The sequence below is a fragment of the Pyxicephalus adspersus genome, chromosome Z (assembly GCF_032062135.1).
Source record: "Pyxicephalus adspersus chromosome Z, UCB_Pads_2.0, whole genome shotgun sequence".
Lineage (NCBI taxonomy): Eukaryota > Metazoa > Chordata > Amphibia > Anura > Pyxicephalidae > Pyxicephalus > Pyxicephalus adspersus.
The window spans coordinates 58,160,932-58,175,514 of NC_092871.1; positions in this window are offsets into that span (position 1 = coordinate 58,160,932).

Below are 14,583 nucleotides of genomic sequence, written 5' to 3' on the forward strand. Positions count from 1 at the left end.
AAACATCTGCTGTAAGAAATACTCCCTACACACACAAGAAACATCTACACACCTACCCAAGCTTTCTCTGCAACTCTTAACAAAGATCCCTCCTGCTGTCACCCACTTTTCCTGTCTATTGGCTCATGGAGCACATTGCCATCACCCCATGCTGCTAAGCATGACCCCCTCTGGCTCCCACACCTGTCAACCTTGGGGGCAGTGCTAAAGTCTTTTGACTGCCATTGTAGCACAATCATCTGCCCTCCCCTGTACAGCACTGACGAAATGACATTGGAAAGGCAACAGAGACAGCAATACCTCCCATCATCCTTGGTATAGAGAAAAGTGACAGTAAAATTTATATATTCTTGAAAAACGAAAGGCGTTTGTTAAGATGAAATGCAGGATATGTGAGAACCTGTTTCAAACTAGACCCCATTGTGGCAAGCCATGAGAAAACTTCCTGTATAAGATGTTTTTCAGGACTAATGTAGTGCACAATATGCAGGAAATTGCCATGAATAGACAGGAAATGTTGCAAGTGTTAATAATCAGACTCCTAGTCAGAAATATATAACCCTTATTCTAATAGTGTACAGGTGAATTCCAACAAAACACTTTGAAAAAATCCTGAAAATGATACAAATTATTAAAGAACAAAATTCAACAGCATGGATGCACATTGTCAGGGCATGGTGCAATTTTTTTCCTTGCTTGGTCCTCTTTAATGCAGGAAACAACCATCACAATTTGATGACATCAGTGCTATTCTCTGCATCCATACCTTGTGAATAAAGGGATTCAGGACCACTGAGAACCTGTTGTGGTGGAGAAGAGGTACTGTGGGGAATAGCTCTGGCTTAATCAGCCTAAGCTGTTTTATTTTACACTATTTATTCTATTAAGCCGTAGTACCTGTGGGGCCATACACCAACATACTAGTTGTGTATTATTATTATTATTATTATTATTATTAATAAACAGGATTTATATAGCTCCAACATATTACGCAGTGCTGTACATTAAATAGGGATTGCAAATGACAGATGAATACAGACAGTGATACAGGAGGAGAGAACCCTGCCCTGAAGATCTTACAATCTAGTAGGTAGGGGGAATTTCACACACAATAGGATGGGAGATATGTAGTAGTGGGAAGTAGTGGTGGTTTCAAAAAACAGAAGAAGACAAGGTAGGCAAGTTTGAAAAAAAGGGTTTTGAGCGCTCTTTTAAATGAGCAGAAAGTAAGAGCACGCCGAATAGGACGAGGAACCATTCCAGAGAGTCGGGGCAGCTCGAGAGAAGTCTTGTATTCGTGCGTGTGATGAGGTTATGAGTGAGGAAGTCATTAGTAGGTCATTGGAGGAGCGGAGAGAACGGCAGGGGGAGTATTTTTTTTACCAAGTCAGAAATATAGGTGGGACAATAACTGCGTAGAGATTTGAAGGCAAAGCACAGGAGCTTAAATTTGATTCTAAGGTGAAATGGAAGCTGGCTGGCTGCAGCATTCAAGATATATTGTAGAGGAGAGAGTCGGGTTAGTGGAATACCAGCGAGAAGGATGTTACAGTAGTCCAGACGGGAGATGATAAGAGCATGTACAAGGAGTTTGGTGGTCTCGGGACAGGTAGGGGTGGATTTTGGAGATGTTGCGTAGGTGAAAGTGACAGGACCTGGAAATGTTCTGAATATGGGGGGTAAATGAGAGGGCCGAGTCAAAGGTGACACCAAGACAACGTGCCTGAGGGGAGGGCCGAATAACAGTGTTGTTAACAGTTAGATAAATGTCAGGGGGAGATTTGGAATTTGAGGAGGGGATGATGACGAGTTCTGTTTTATCCAGGTTGAGTTTCAGGAATTGGTCAGACATCCATGATGAGATGGCTGACATGCAGCATGAGACCTTATCCAGGACTGAGGGAGACAGGTCAGGGGTGGACAGATAAATTTGAGTGTCATCAGCATACAGATCGAACTGCAAGCCAAAGGAGGATATGAGACTACCGAGAGAGGAGGTGTACAGAGAAAAGAGAACCGGTCCAAGGACTGACCCTTGGGGAACACCAACAGGGAGGAGAGTGGGTGAGGAGGAGTTACCATTGAAAGAAACTTGAAAGGAGCAGTCAGACAGATAGGAAGCAAACCAAGAGAGAGCAGTGTCACAGATACCAATGGAGTGCATGATTTGTATTAGAAGGGGGTGATCAACAGTGTCAAAAGCAGAGGAAAGATCAAGGAGAAGGAGCAGGGAAAAGTTGCCTAGAGTCTTCGCTCTGATGAGGTCATTGGCCACTTTAGTAAGGGCAGTTTCAGTGGAGTGGGCAGCTCTAAAACCAGACTGGAGGGGGTCAAGGAGAGAGTTGGTGCTTAGGTAATGGGTGAGTCGTTTGCAGACAAGGCGTTCAAGAAGTTTGGAGACATATGGGAGATAGGATGGTAGTTGGAGGGTAGGGAGGGGTCCAGTGAGGGTTTCTTTAGGATAGGGAGAATTATGGCATGTTTAAAAGCTGAGGGGTATTTACCAGTGGAAAGGGAGAGGTTGAATAGTTCGGTTAGGGCAGGGGCCAGGGTGGAGGAATGGGCACGGAGTAGGTCAGAGGGAATTGGGTCAAGTGGACATGTAGTAGACGGAGATAATGAGAGAAGAGTTAAGACTTCATCCACAGTAACAGGGCTGAGGGAGGCCAGTGATGATTTAAAGGTGGAAGGGGTGGGTATAGTTGGAGTGGTTCGGTGGGCAGAGACATCATGTCTGATTTTGTCTATTTTATCTCTAAAATAGGTGGCAATGTCTTGGGCAGAGAAGGATGTTGTGGGGGGAGCAGGTGTGGGGTTTAGGAGGGAGTCAATTGTAGAGAAGAGGTTGCGTGGGTTGGAGGCTTGAGAGGAAATGACTGCAGAGAAATAATTTTGCTTGGTGACAGTGAGCTCTGTGTTAAAGCTTTGTAGCTTGGCTTTGTAGTCCATGAAGTCAGCGCTGAGGCCAGATTTCCTCCACTTGCACTCAGCTGCACAAACAGACTTTTGTAGCTGTTTGGTGTGGTTGTTGAGCCAGGGTCGGGGGTTGGCAGGGCGGGGGTAGCGGAAGGTGGCAGGAGCAACATTATCCAAAGCCAGGGAAAGAGAGTGGTTTAACATGGTGGCAGCTTCATCTGGGGAGGTGATTTTGGAGAGGGAGGGGGTTAGGGACGCAAGGCAGTTTGAGAAAAGGTTGTGGTCAAGGTTATGGATATCTCTCTGCCATTGACCAAGTCTGGGATGTGGCAAGGGAGGGCAAGGGTTTGATAGGTTGAAAGTGATAAGGTTATGATCAGAGAGGGGAAATGGTGAGTTGTCAAGGAGGGTGAGGTTGCAGAGTTTAGAAAATACCAGGTCTAAAGTGTGTCCGGCTATGTGTGTGGGGCCATTGATGTGCTGTATGAGTCCAAATGAGGAGGTAATGGAGAGCAGTTTGGCTGAGGAGGGAAGGTTGGGCTCATCCATTGCAACATTAAAATCACCAAGGAATAGTGTGGGCAGGTCATGGGAAAGAATGTGTGGGAGCCAGGATGCAAAGTTATCCACAAATTGTGATACTGGGCCAGGGGGTCGGTAGACAACAGCAACAATGAGGGGTAAGGGGCTAAAGAGTCGGACAGAGATGACTTCAAATGAAGTGAAAATGAGAGAGGGTGGGGTAGAAAGGACTCTGTATGTACAGTTAGGTGAGAGAAGGAGATCCACACCACCCCTTACTTTGTTGCCAGGTCTGGGGGTATGTGTAAAGTGCAGGCCTCCATAGGAGAGAGCAGCAGCAGAGGCAGAGTCAGAGGAGGAAAGCCAAGTTTCAGTGAGAGCCAGAAAGTTCAGAGACTTAGAAAGGAGAAGGTTGTGTATGGAGGTTAATTTGTTGCCAACAGATCTGGCATTCCATAGACTGCCAGAGAGAGGGGGTAAGGACTTATGGGTAAGGTGAGTGGGTATGAGGTTAGGAGAAGGGAGTGTCTTGCTGAGAGTATATGAAAGGAGGAGGCTGTGGGGGGGGGGACCAGGGTTGGGTGAGATGTCACCAGAGAGTATCAGTAAAGTAAAAAGGTGCAGGAGCACAGACAGAGAAATAAGGAGAATGAAAGAGCAGAGAGAGTGCAGTTTTAGGCTCCCAGGGAGATGGGCAACCAGAAACCCAACATGTTTACCCCTAACCACCTTGCAGTGCAATTCCATTGTTGTATTACAACATTGCACAACAGTTTTCCTAGTTGTAATAATGGTTTCAAAATGAAACATAACTGCTGCTGTGTCCAGATTTCTCCTATTTTAAAGAATCACTCTAAATGCTGATCCTTTCACTTCCTAATGTGGCCATTCCTTTTCTCCACAAGAGCATGGCACCTCCTACCAGGAGCCCAATTGCAGAAGATGTAACAGTTCTCCAAATCAGCGGGATAAAATAAATTTACACTCTTCTCCTATGCCTTTTGACCCAACTCCATATTATCCTTTTCGGAGGACCTCTCAGAATACTCTACTCTCTTAAAGGGAACCCAACCAAGTGTCCTAACAACTGCTTACAAGCTTGCTGCATTTTGTTGTTCCCAAGATGCTTACAGTACAGATGCCAGGTACAAATGTTCTGTAAATTGTTCCTGAGCTCCTAGAATTGTGCCCCAAGTAGTGACACAATAGATCATTCTTTAGTTGGGGTCATCCAAGCAACTGAAGAACGTGTTAGAAAGGTCAAAGTATTCTGATCTTCCCACAAGGCATGTGACTGTTGTAAGTTGCACTACAAATTCTTTGTACTAATAAGTTTGTCCTCTGCAAACATTGCAGTGCAAATAGTGATTAGCGTCAGCGGCCTTAGACACAGAGACTCCCAGAAGGTTGTTCTGAAATAACTCACGTATGTAACAATAATGACATGTCTCATTCATTCATTCCTGGAAGTCTTTGAGACACCATAAAACATCATGAAGGAGAACTCCAGCTAAACACAATAATGGAAAATGTCACTTTTTTACCTGTCCAATATTTTTGTAATTGTTCTCAGCAGGTCTTACAGTTTTAATACCAATAGAGTAGAATTTTTAATCATAATTCCTAGCAAAAATGGTTCACGAGACCCATTTTGGACTTTTAAGTAAAAGCCCTGTTTAAAATAAGATACCACCACATGTTAATCTGCTGAAGAATTCTATTTTGTGTATCCTATAATAACACCTTAAGTTTCTTATTTCTCCAATTTGGGACAAACTCAGATCCACCTACCAGTTTCCTCCTGTAGTGAAGCACTGTTGGTAACTCTTCATATAAATGAATACATGGATATTTCTATGAGATCTGCACGCAACTTAGAAACAACAAAACACTACTTAGCATGGCCAGCCAATGCCTAAGACTTTATTATATAGTGATCTCCCACCATGTGACCATGCAGAACTGCAATTCCTGTCTTATCTGCTTTACATGCTCAATTTATTGCACAAGCAGAAGTTCCAAAAATACCTCTTATCTTCAAACAGAATTTAGATATGGAGGACAGGCACTATAACTCCATTCTACAGAGCCCTCACACCTAGAGAGTAGCAGAAAAAGGGTAGCATTGATTCACCAAGCTCTGCCAAAGATATTGATTGTTTTTATCAGGATTTTCTCACTCAAACTTTCAACATGCACCCTTTCTAGGTCTTCAGTCCTGAGTGCTGAGATTATTATTATTATTATTATTATTATTAATGATAATATTAATAAACAGGATATATATATATATATATATATATATATATATATATATATATATATATATATATATATATATATATAGCACCAAGATTTTATGCAGCGCTGTACATTAAATAGGAGATTATGACATCAGCAACCTTCTCTGAATGATTACACAATGTGAGTGCAGGGCCCCACGGGGTGCAGTAGTCAATGCACAAAGAAGACTAGGTACATCTTGTGGCAGAGAAAAGTTACTGCAAAGAACAGTGCTGGAGAGGAGGTCAGTTTTGTATCCAGGGGCACTGGCATGGGCTCTTTTTTTAAAAACTAAACTAAAAGCTTTCGATAAAGTGAAAAAAGGAAAAAAAGAAAATAAATAACTAAATGGGTAATTCATGTCAGGGCTAGAAGCTGATTAATCTTTGCTGTTGGCTTCAACAGTAAGTAGAGAGAGAGAATTGACATCAGGGGTCTAATAGAAAACCCTTGTGAGAATGAAAAATATTTAAGATAAAGTTTCATTAAAGAGTGAATTTTTAAAGTATTGTAAGAAGATAATTATTAGGTATTATACTCTACTCTACTCTACCTTCCCTCTGCTCCACTTCTGCAGCCTGTGTCGGACTCATGCAGAATTCAGCACTTCTGTGAGAGTTAGATGCCTGTACCCCTGCCATACATCGTGGTTTGGTCCTCTGACCTCTACATTACTGCTGAGCCCTGTAGACTGAGAATGTAACCACAGCATGCATGGGGAACACATACACCTATTACTACTGAAAAGCCCGACAGGCTGCAGCAATGGAACAGAAAACGGTAGGAGTCATAGGCTGGTAAAGCCTAAACCTTTTCCTTTGCAAATTTGATTTTTGTATGCCAACTTCAGTCACTCCATATATCACCCTGTCACTGGGTCACAGCAGCCTCTCTCTGATCAGGAGAGCGTGCTGCAAAATTTCAGGCAATACTGCACTCTGCCTTGGATGCTACAACTATGAAAATTACCTATCATTTTTCTAAAGGACTGAGGGACTTATGCCATCGCACTGTGCAACTTGAACTACAGTGCTTGAGGGCCATAAAGAGAATCTGTACCACCTAAAGCAAGAAATTCAGGTACTACACTAAAAATTGGAAGACCTGGAGAATAGATCTTGTCGCTCATACCTGAGGATCAGGGGGCTCCCAAAATCTATTGTAGACTTTCAGGAGCTGTGTTCTGAAATACCAATTGAAAAGCTGGAATTTGAGCGCATCCATTGTACCCTAACCAAACACAAGACCGATGGCCCCCACGGTACATTGTAGTAAAATTCCATTATTATTGATCTAAAGATAAATTGCTACAAGTTGCCTGCACCAAAGAGCCACCGTCTTTCCAGGGTCTGCTTACCAGATTTTTGCTAACCTGGCCCCAGCCATTTTCTTGCGTCGAAAGGAACTTAAACCGTACCTGCGCATCCTTCAAGATCAGAGGATAATGTACAGATGGGGCTATCCTTTCAAGCTAATCTTTTTTTTCAATGGGAAAAACCAGGTGATTACCACAGTTTCAGAGGCACATGACCGCTTTCAATCCTTCGGCCACCACACCACCCACAGAAGATGCATCTGAGCGACTAAAAACACCACCACCTACGTCCCTGCCCGGAGCATCACATCGGTTCCTCTCCTGCAGCAGCTGGTCAGCCACGCTCACCAGACAGGGTGACCTGAGAAGCAATACTCTATAACCCTTCAAGGGTGTCTTTTTTGTATAATAGATGTGTGTGCTTACAGGAGACACATTTTTCTTCTTCCTCCTGTCCCAAATATTTCCACGGCTCTTACCCAGCGGTGCATCCATGAACCAGAGAGGGGTAATCATTGGCTTTCGCAAGTCAGTAACTTTTACGTTGGATAAGCAAATAGCAGACCCTGATGGGCATTTACTTATCCTAGTGGACAACTTAAACAATGCCAAAGTGATGTTGATCACCTACTATGCCCCGAATGATAGCCAATAATTCATTCAGAAACATATGCAGTGAGGTTAAATTATGTGCGGGGACTTGAATGCAACCCTTATGCCCTGGCTAGATAAAAAAAGTTTGCAATATCTCACTATGCAATATAAAGAGGCAGCTACCTCCCATAAACTTCTGGCTATCTTTCGCTGCTGATGATGTTGGCGGATTTGTGGAGGGAACTACACCCTTCGAAATTAGATTACACTCACTTCTCCCACCCACATCAACAACTGTCACGTATTGATCATATTTTTGTTTAACGCAAATTGCCCAACTGGAACATAAATACAGGGATTTGCGTAACCAATTTTCGGCCACCCCTACAATGGAAGTGGACAGGTGCCTAGAATCTATCCAAACGCAGTTGAATTTATGCACTATGTCGCTAGTTGAAAAACAAATTCTATCTGTATAGCAACAAGTCCCATTCAATGTTGGCTAGACGGCTATGCCAGCCCGATGGCCACTTCACTCCCTATTGTCCTTAGGTAAATGGCACGAGTAACTCCGTACCTATTTTGCACACATTTCATAAGCATCTCAGAGAGCTGTATAAACCACTGTAACCCACCTTTCATCCTATTACGCAGCAGCTCAGTTTGCAACTCTTACAGCATACCATGTTTAATCTGGACCTCCTCACTGGGTCTCTACTGAAGCTGGAGAAATTGCCTCGGTTTCAATTGAGATTATATTGTGGATCCCCCCCCCAGGGTACGTCTTATTATATCCAATCCGTTACTCAGGTATTCTGTCCAGATTTGGGACTCTGCACAGTAATTTAGAGGCTTGGAATCTAAGCATTTCCTACTGTCTACTATAATTGGCAATCCACTGTTTCCACCGGGACTGGAACATCCGCAAAGGTTTGATAGTGGATAGAACACAACCTTTATAAAACTTTCAATTTTTAAACTTAATTTCGTGAACAACATCAGGTCCCATACTCAGAGTCCTTCCAGCTCCAAATCTCCCATTTTTTACATACCAGACTGAAAATGTCCCCCCTGTGGGTACCCTATCGACCTTTGAGCGCCTGGGCACCCACAATCCTCAGGCAAAAGGAGTGGTATCGACAATATATGATATTCTGGTACAAATTCGTACCTCTGCACCCTTTTCCTATGTGAGCCTCTGGGAGGGGGACTTGGCTGTATCTTTGAGACAGGAGAAATGGGAGCACGTGTAGGACACTACATCTCACTGTAGCATCAATGCTTGGGCAGTTGAAGTGAATTAGAAATTGCTGATGCGTTGGTACATGGTCTTAGTAAGGCCAGCTAAAATAAAGCCTGACAAAGTCACACGTGTTTTCGTGGCTGTGATTCACCTGGTACTCTATATCACATCCAGTGAATGTGGCCTAAACTGCAAAGGTATGGGACCCATGTATATCAAATAGCATACACGTTAGTGGAAAGGTCTTTTCCCAAGCGCCCGGCAGAGCCACTGCTTAACTTGAAACCAGAGGTGTGCACTACAGTACAATTCTGTCTATTAACTCAATTATTTACGGCAGCTAAGATAGTGATAGCAGGAGCCTGGTGGTCAGCCACCCCCACTATAGCCAAGTCAAGCATAAGATGTCCTGGTTCGTGGTAAATGAAAAATGAAAGCTATACTTACCAACTCCATGTCTCGTTTTCCCAAGGTTTGGTCTCCCTGGATCGAATAAAATATGCCAGTAGGGTGGGATCGTACATGTTTAATGCATTAAGTTTTTATTAAGAGTGAAGAAACCAATTGGGTACACCAATATAATGATGTGATATAACTTGCCCCCCCCCCCCCAACCCCTTTCCCTGTTTCTACCTGTTTATGGATTCTCTTTCATGGGTATATATTGACTTTAGCAGCATTCCTATGTTCCCAGGGTGAGATATCAACCCTGAAGGGGGATACCCCCCCTTTAAATATAACAATGGGGAAAAGCTACCGCCCGCTAGACATGGACAATATTCATAGCTATCGAAGATGTTGAGAACATTTGAATTAAATAATTCCAGGAGTTATCAATTAAGGGTAGTGACTCGTTCTCTCTTTTATCTCAACATGATTGGACATTAGATTTAGGTGACAATGACCACTATCAAAGCTTAACCTTGATGTATAAATGTTTTTTTTTTTGCTTTTGAATGTACAGTTGGAATGTAAGATTTGAAATTGTACACTTTTCTTTGTAAAACGTGAATAAAAACTTATTAAAAACAAAACAAACAAAAAAAAACAGATTTTCTGAAGTTCTTATCCTTGACAAAACACTTATATTCCTGTTTTTCTGCTTTTTACATTTTTTTTACATCAGAACTTTGCATTTTATCTCATGCATTTTATCTCATCATGGATGTCTGACCGATTCCTGAAACTCAACCTGGATAAAACAGAACTCATCATCATCCCCCCCTCAAATTCCAAATCCCCCCCTGACATATATCTAACTGTTAACAACACTGTTATTCGGCCCTCCCCTCAGGCACGTTGTCTTGGTGTCACCTTTGACTCGGACCTCTCATTCACCCCCCATATTCAGAACATTTCCAGGTCCTGTCACTTTCACCTACGCAACATCGCCAAAATCCGCCCCTACCTGTCCCCTGAGACCACCAAACTCCTTGTACATGCTCTTATCATTTCTCGTCTGGACTACTGTAACATCCTTCTCGCTGGTATTCCACTAACCCGACTCTCTCCTCTACAATCTATCATGAATGCTGCAGCCAGACTCATCCATCCTTCCCTCCACTCCTCTTCCGCTACATCTCTTTGTAGTTCTCTCCATTGGCTTCCTTTTCACCTTAGAATCAAATTTAAGCTCCTGTGCTTTGCCTTCAAATCCCTACACAGTTATTGTCCCACTTACATCTCTGACATGGTTAAAAAATACTCCCCCTGCCGCTCTCTCCGCTCCTCCAATGACCTACTAATGACTTCCTCACTCATAACCTCATCACACGCACGAATACAAGACTTTTCTAGAGCTGCTCCAACTCTCTGGAATGGTCTTCCTCGTCCTATTCGGCTTGCTCCTACTTTCTGCTCATTTAAAAGAGCACTCAAAACCCATTTTTTCAAACTTGCCTACCCGGCTTCTTCTGTCATTTGAAACCATCACTACTTCCCACATTACATATCTCACATCCTTTGTGTGTGAAATTCCCCCACCTACTAGATTGTAAGCTCTTCGGGGCAGGGTCCTCTCCTCCTGTATCACTGTCTGTATTAGTCTGTCATTTGCAATCCCTATTTAATGTACAGCGCTGCGTAATATGTTGGCGCTATATAAATCCTGTTTATTATTAATAATAATAATAATAATAATAATAATAATTTTATGTTCCAGCAATACATTTCCTTCATGTTTATAGAACCCTTAGCTTGTGCTGTCACCTGCTGTTCATTCCATGTAATTACACTATGCAGAACTGGTTGTGGAATTAAAAGAGACCGCTACTGAATAATGCTAATGTCTGCATTTGAAGTCAAGATTGGCAACCTTCATATTTCTACCAGCATAGGATGCCTTTATAGGGGACTTTCGGTGCACTATATATAACTTCCCTTTTTCATTTGATTATGAAATAGGTAAAATGTGTAAACTGAACAAGTGTCTCCATTGAATTTCTAGTGTGGTAACAACTCAAAGCTCTGGATTTGCCATCATCTTCATTTGTAATTGTGACAATTACAGACAAAGAAGCTAAATCCTTCCAGTTGGGACACAGATTTTAACTTCTCCTATAATTATTAGTTTTTGGTGATCCAGTGGCTTCAGCACCTTCTGTGTCATTTGCCTGGAATATAAATATGTGTGACTATTATATTAACCTTAACATGTCAACATTACAATGAGGGTCGGGTAGTCTTTGCATATGTGGACCCTTTTGTAAAGAGTACCTGTAATGTGGTCAAAATGCAGATATATAGATATGAATCTATATATATAAAATCATGAATCTATATATATAAAATTGGATGTATGTATGTGTGTATGTATGTTCCACCATCACTCAAAAACGCATGGAGACATTTCAACCAAACTTGCCATACATATGACTGAGACTCATGTGAGTGCACCAGTCTTCTTTGTACAGCGCTGTGCTATATGTCAGAGCTATATATGTATGTATGTATGTATGTATGTGTATATGTCATCACTAGGAAATGCATCAAGACATTTCAACCAAACTGCTATGTTCCACCATCACTCGGAAACGCATCGAGAGATTTCAACCAAACTTGCTGGACATATGACTCAGACCCATGTGAGTTCACCGCTGATCTTTGTACAGCGCTGTGCTATATGTCAGAGGTATATTTGGTGATCGCTAAAAAATGCATGGAGACATTTCAACCAAACTTGCTATTCTCCACCATCACTCAGAATTGCATTGAGACATTTAAACCAAACTTCCTAGACATATGACTCAGTCTCATGTGAATGCACTGCTGATCTTTGTACAGCACTGTGATATATGTCAGAGGTATATTTGCATGTATGTGTGTATGTATTGCTCAGTGACAGTGTGCCTTTTGCTTACATACTTTTTTTGGACAAATTTTCCCTCCTGTAATAATGCCTTCAAGAAAACTTAAGGTTTTTGGCCAAGTGTAATCAAAGGCAAAAAAAAAATTGAACAACACCGTAGACAAGAAAATTCAGAGGACAGGAATAGAAGACTTGCCACACTGCGCGAGAAAGCTACTACATCCAGAACTTCAGAGACAGTACAAAAGTATTAGGCCCAACTACAGGATAACAGAGATAGAGCTACTATATCTAGAGCTTCAGAGACAGTACAACAGCGTGAGACCCAAGTACACGAATAGAGAGATAGAGCCAGACGATCACGGACTGCACAACATTTTAGCTTGCATTGGAAGGATTCCACTATGATCCACATAAAGACTACTCGCAGCATGCAAGTGTTAGCATGGTAAATATGGAAATGGTTTTTAGTTACTGTCAAGCCAGGAAGTTTAAATCTGAGTCTCCTGTTATTTGCTGCAAAAAAGGGAAAGTCAAACTCTGCCAACTAGAAACACCACCACAAGAACTTTGGAATTACACATCAGCAAATACCCCAAATAGTCAAAGCATTTTCTTAATAACATCAGAAAATACAACTCATGTTTCCAAATGACATCATTCGGGACCACATCAATTGTTCAACAGCCTGGATTTCCATCCACATTCATGGTGCAAAGGCCAATTTACTATAAAGCGGGATTGGTACTTTATTTCTACAACTATAATTTATTGAAAACGTACTAATAGAAACTGACCAGAGGTGCACCTACATCTCAGGAACAAAATTTCAGATTGTCTTAAAGTTACAAAGGATGTTTCATGAGCACAATGTTCTTATTAAAACATTTAAAACAGCATTGCAACATATGTCATTAATTTAGGTTAATTTAACTTATTTGTATTTTATTTAATTGTATATTGTACTTATACTTTTAAAACCTGTAAAAGACAAATTAAAATTAAAGCTAGTCTATATATATAAAATTGGTTGTACAGTATGTGTGTATGTATGTTCCACCATCACTAAACTTGCTGAACATATGACACCGCTGATCTTTGTACAGTGTTGTGGTATATGTCAAAGCTTTATAAATCTTTTTATATATATATATATATATATATATATATATATATATACATATATATATATATATATATAATTATATATATAAAATTGGATGTATGTATGTGTATATGTGTGTGTGTATATGTATGTATGTATGTATGTGTGCATGTTCCACCAGCGCTGTGCTATATGTCAGAGCTATTTTTGTATGTATGTATGTATGTGTGCATGTCATCACTAGAAAACACATGGAGACATTTCAACCAAACTTGCTATGTTCCACCATCACTCGGAAACGCATTGAGACATTTAAACCAGACTTGCTAGACATATGACACTGCTTATCTTTGTACAGTGCTGTGGTATATGTTAGAGGTATAAAAATGTATAATAATAGTGTGTGACTGTGGGGGGACATTAGAGTGTCAGCAGACTGATGGGTCTAGCTCAGTGTTTCATTGTACAGCACTATGATATATGTCAGAGCTATATAAATCTATATATATAAAATTGGATGTATGTATGCATGTGTGTGTATGTTCCACCATCACTCGAAAACGCATGGAGACATTCCAACCAAATTTGCTATACATATGACTGAGTCTCATGTGAGTGCACCAGTCACCTTTGTACAGCGCAGTGCCATATGTCAGAGCTATATTTGGATGTATGTATGTATGTATGTGTGTATGGGTGTATGTATTGCTGAGTGACAGTGTGCCTTTTGCTTATATTTTTACATACTTTTTTTGGACTCATTTACAAATTTCTGGCTTGTAATAATGCCTCCTAGAAAAGTAAGGCATTACTAAAAATGCATGGAGACATTTCAACCAAATTTCCAATTTTCCTATGTTCCACCATCACTCGGAAATGCAAGACATTTAAACCAAAATTGCTAGACATATGTCTAAGACTCATGTGAGTGCACTGCTAATCTTTATACAGCACTGTGGTATATGTCAGAGGTGTATTTGCAAGCTTGTATGTATGTATGTATGTATGTATATATGGGTGTATGTATTGCTCTGTGACAGAGTGCCTTTAGCTTATATTTTTACATACTTTTTTGGACCCTTTTACCAATTTCTGGACTGTAATAATTCCTCCTAGAAAACCTAAGGCAATTGGCCGAGTGTAATCAAAGCCAAAAAAATGAAACACTCTAGAGAAGAAAATCGCTATAGCTTTATTTGATTCTTTTTCCTGTATAATAAAAGATTTCAATAAATAAATACGCTGGCAACGCCGGGTTATCAGCTAGTATATAATAAATAACCCTTGGATTGCAGGTC